Here is a 5,238-nt window from a genome sequence, read left to right as displayed (position 1 = left end):
ACTTGTTGGGTCTTTCCCAAAAAGACTCATGGCTGTATTCGATCAAAAGGGTGCTTCTACTAAATACTGAGCAAAGGGTCTGAATACTTAGGACCATGTGATATTTCAGTTTTTCTTTTTTAATAAATCTGCAAAAATGTCAACAATTCTGTGTTTTTCTGTCAATATGGGGTGCTGTGTGTACATTAATGAGGGAAAAAAATTAACTTAAATGATTTTAGCAAATGGCTGCAATATAACAAAGAGTGAAAAATTTAAGGGGGTCTGAATACTTTCCGTACCCACTGTATATATTTAAAAGACTTGGTCCACTGGTGTTAGCCAGGCACTGTAATGTTCTGGTCTCTGTGTGTGTTTACTATACATGGACCAAACGTGAGTCTGACTACTGCTATGATGTTAAAGCAAACAGTATAAATGTAAATAAATATGCTAAGCTAGTTATAAATGCTGGTGAAAGTAATTATATGTAATCTTTAATCAATACATATGTGATCAAGTCTTTCTGGGATGGTTAACTGAGAAGCCTGTTAAAACATGTGGCATTTTAAAAGAGCACATGAAAAAATTATTTGAGCTGCTCTTTCAGAAACTTTTTGTATTCATTCCACTGCTGAACCGCAACATACATCAATGTAACCTTCAGTAACTGATCAGAACTATACATCTTTGGTTATTCTGCCAAGACACGTGAGAAAGTGTGCCTTAAGTCTCCATATCGTTTTGTTTATAACTGTAAAAAAATAAGAATCTTCTCTTTTCTAAGGACAAACAGTCAATGAATCAGTCAACCACAGATCACACAACTGCCATGATGTGGATGGTAAATCTTACTTCTCATTATAAACTATATTGTTATATAAACTAATGCCTGCTGTGGTCTAGAATGAGTCTGGATATTTTGTGATTGAGTAATCTCAAGAAATGCTTTAATTACTAAATAGTAACTTACATTATTAATCATTTTCCTTGCTCTTTCAGGAGACAAAAATACTGAAATAACCTATGCATCAGTTGTTTTTAAGCCACACAACTGCCATGACAATGAAGGTAATTTTATTATGTCAGTTATGTTGTATTACAGAATTTTGAACTGTTTCGCTTATACTGTACATCATGTGACACAATCGCTCTCTTTTGTAAGACATTTTTCTCATCATGTTTTTTTTGTTTTGTTTTTTTATCTACTCCCTGATCAGTTCTTCTAAATAATGACGCTGTAAATGGCTCTGCATCAGAACTTGTCAGCTCAGAGAAGGTCCTTTATGCTACTGTCAAGCAAAGAGACAGAAGATGAGCAAGTGAGCAGCGAAATATCCAAATTAAAACACTCAAGAAAAAACTAATGATTCTAGAGAATTCCCATCTTGTATTGTTTGATTTATCAGCAATTGAATCTAACAGGAGTGGAAATGCTGTATAGGCTTATCTTGCAAATAAAAATGACTGTACAAGTGCTCTGAAAAGATGAACAGTGAGGGCACCAATCCACCGTAGCTTGTACAGTCTAATTTATGCTCTGTTTTTAAGCAGAAATTTGTTTTGTCATGTTAATGTGAACACAAATCCAGATTACATTTGTCTTGTGCTGTTTTTATTAGAGTATTAGAGACACAAATCACATTTTGAACTATTTTTAATTTTAAACTAATTTAACTAAATGACCAAAAATGTGATATGTAGATGAAGACCCGAGAAGTAACCTCATTTGGACCTTTTCTAAAGCACCAGGGAAACCAAAGTAAGCTAATTCATACCCTTTTCTCTTAAAAAAGAAAGAAAAGAAAATCTAAAACAAAAATGTATTAATTTATGAGAAATGAGTGAATCGACCCTAATTGTAGAAAGAGTCTAATGTTTATCTAGAATGTATATTGGCTTGGTCTTTACCTTTTATAGTTATTTGAAAGTCATACTCTTGGCTCAGTTGAGTTGTAACTGTGGATGAATGGTGTGAAACTGAACTCAGCTACTTTATCACCTAAACCACTGAAGTCTTTGCAGACAATGTGACAGGACCACACATGCAACAGTAAGGCACGATAAAACAGGTGTAGGAGCAGTAACTGTCTATCTGGTAAAGAAGCATGTTATGGATTTGAGTTAGTATAAAGCCACTCCAGGCCAAGATGCTTACAGGAAACCAGAGTGGAAATCCCCATATCCATGAACGTCTTCACAAAAAGCCACAGCTTCTGTTTTGTCGCATAGCAAATATTCGGTTGTGCAAGTCTTGTATGAAAATGTTTTCTCACTACTGATGCTTTTTTTAAATTCCTAATTAAAAACAGCTTTCAAAACTGCCTGTAAAAGTTTCATCACAGTTTCTTCATATTAATTAACATAAGGCAAAACTGTATTTTCAGACTGTCTTGTGAACATACTGCCTGACATAAAAACAATTATGCTGTCTAGTTGTAAGGATGAGATTAGGCTCAATGACATGTTTCATTTTGCAAGTACGTTAGATTTACAGTAGACCTGACTTGAAAAACAATTGTTCAATCATTCAACTGTATATGACTCCAGTATTGTCATAGTTATACTGGAGCTCTCTGCACATTAAGTGCTGGCTTTGAGCTTAATTTTGAACAGGCAGTATTTAACTTGCGGCAGTTTATTTGATCTAAAACCTATCATCACTGACAGAATGGTGCTAATCTAAAAACACCCCAATATTTGGAAGGAAACTAGCGTGCACTAGCAGAAAAGTTAGATAAACTAGAATCTGGCATCAGGTATCCTCTTCGGGTTGGTTCTGAGGTTGTGGTGAAGTGTTGTCAGAAATGTGATTGTGCATGTGTGCTGTGATGGACTGCTGTGGTTTACACTTTACAAATCTGTAAGACCTGGCAAGAGGCTTAAGATTTCACCTACTTGTTCAAATCCTCCCAGATAAACACCCAGCTCAAACAGGTGCCCCAGAAAAATCAGAAGGTCTAGGAATATTTACAGGTAGCCTGTCTTTTATAAACCACACAGGATTCTCCAGAGATTTTATCTTGATCACTATAAAACCTAGATGCCTTATTTAGGTACAATATGGTACACTATTCTGACACTAAGTCATGTTTTGATATGGACAAAAACAGACCCAGCTTTTAAATTACACAGATATATACAATATGGGCATAGAGTATGTTTAGAAGATTAGATAGTGAAATGTACCATGTAATGTAGCCTATCTAAATTTGGTTTCCCACGACTTCCTCCTAGAGGTCACCAATGTCTTTCTGATCGCTTTCTACACAGCATGACGCATGGTCTAGTCACGACCTAGCCATAAATGTCAATAACTTCTTAATCTCTTTAAAGTTGAAGCAAATTCTCATTCTGGGCTACAGCTGACTGACTCCTAGAACTAACCGGAACTAAGTGCTCTAGGACGCTTATACTTGGTCATACTTATATATTTATTTGAATAGAATATACAAAGAATATTTAGCATTCCCCTCTCACACCCCTCCCCCAAAACACTTCTTAAGAATGTTGTTATCTCTTTTTTTCCCTTTAGATTGTTCAAACCTTCCAGAATTTAAATGAATGAAAATGTTCTTTAAAACTGTCTTAAATAACCAAAGCGGACATAACACACATAATTTCTGCCAATCTGATGTTAATCGAGTACCTATATAGTAGTATTGCATTCATATCTCTGAAGAGTCTTAAGTTTTATCAAATTTATAAAAGACATACAGCTTTACAATTCTCTCTGAAAGCAGTCAAGCTGCTGGAGGCGTGCCGTGGGCGGAGCTAAAGAGTCACGAGCAGCTTTCGCGTAGCGATCGTCTGCAAGCTGACATCGACATAAATAAAACAGGAACTAAAACTTTATTGACTTCAATTTGATTTAATTTGTTTATAAAACACCGAAATGCCAGGAACAAGACACTTGCTGCCCCAGAGGAACAAGCTACATCACTTCCCTTAAGGCTAGCTTCTTTGGGAAGCTTAACAGAGCTATCTTTCCCTCACAACCAAAAACACTTCTTTGGTGGCATTGTTGATTTCGTGATCTTGAAACAAAATGACAAATGCTTCTCGAGCAAGTTCTGTGCAGCGCTGCCGACAGTAGCCCCTCACTGCAGAACAAAGATCCAGGGGGTGTGCTTGGATCCACATCTAGGGGGTGGAGATGGTAGGTTTAGGGGTGGAGATGGGTGGGTTTGGGGAGCAGGGGGTGGAGATGGTAGGTTTTGGGGTGGAGATGTGTGGGTTTGGGGAGCAGGGGGTGGAGACGGGTAGGTTAAGGTATATGTAAGGTGGGATGAGTTGGATCTGGATCCAACCACGCCCCCTGGATCTTGTGTTCTGCAGTGAGGACCATCTCGCTGCCGACGACTTGCGTAAACCCAAATGAAATGAAGGAAACACGTTGAAGGGCGTGCTCGTGCTCATGCTCTGTGGTGCGTTTCCCAAAAGCATCGTTAGCCAACTATGGTCGTAAGTTCCGTGTTACCAACATAGTTCATGGAGCTCCCGAGTTCCCGAAACCATAGTTCAAACGAACATTCGCAAACAGCGTCGCAAACTTACGGGTTAGAATATATACAGGTGCATCTCAATAAATTAGAATGTCGTGGAAAAGTTCATTTATTTCAGTAATCAAACAACTCAAATTGTGAAACTCGTGTATTAAATAAATTCAAAGCACACAGACTGAAGTAGTTTAAGTCTTTGGTTCTTTTAATTGTGATGATTTTGGCTCACATTTAACAAAAACCCACCAATTCACTATCTCAACAAATTAGAATATGGTGACATGCCAATCAGCTAATCAACTCAAAACACCTGCAAAGATTTCCTGAGCCTTCAAAATGGTCTCTCAGTTTGGTTCACTAGGCTACACAATCATGGGGAAGACTGCTGATCTGACAGTTGTTCAGAAGACAATCATTGACCCCCTTCACAAGGAGGGTAAGCCACAAACATTCATTGCCAAAAGAAGCTGGCTATTCAAAAAATATTTTTCAAATATTTTATAAGTCAGTACACAATATAAAAAACTTCAACAGGCTATAAATGTTTCTGAGCTTGTATCACTAAAGAGGACATGCAGTTCTATTAAAATTACATAGGCTACTTAAATGGAATAAATCACGTTTTAGTGCAAGTTTAAGAGCAACAAACACTTTTGAATTTCCTAACATTAGAAAGATATACAATAATATCAAAGCACTGAAACGGGATCCGTTTTGAAAACAATGTTTGATTTTCTGTTATTAACAGAGGTGGGAA

General features: G+C 37.1%; 1 long non-coding RNA gene across 1 annotated transcript; it reads left to right on the top strand.

The window, feature by feature from the left end:
- The first annotated feature begins 521 nt into the window (after nucleotides 1-521).
- Nucleotides 522-2,299, top strand: LOC107553576 (uncharacterized). Its single transcript, XR_001604971.1, has 3 exons — nucleotides 522-823; nucleotides 982-1,050; nucleotides 1,200-2,299. It is a non-coding gene; the product is annotated as an uncharacterized lncRNA (long non-coding RNA).
- Nucleotides 2,300-5,238: the final 2,939 nt, after the last annotated feature.

This window comes from Sinocyclocheilus grahami, unplaced genomic scaffold, assembly GCF_001515645.1.
Source record: "Sinocyclocheilus grahami isolate Dianchi unplaced genomic scaffold, SAMN03320097.WGS_v1.1 scaffold475.1, whole genome shotgun sequence".
NCBI classification, from domain to species: Eukaryota; Metazoa; Chordata; class Actinopteri; order Cypriniformes; family Cyprinidae; genus Sinocyclocheilus; species Sinocyclocheilus grahami.
Note: the sequence above shows the minus strand (reverse complement) of the source record. Positions and strands in the feature narration are given on the sequence as shown.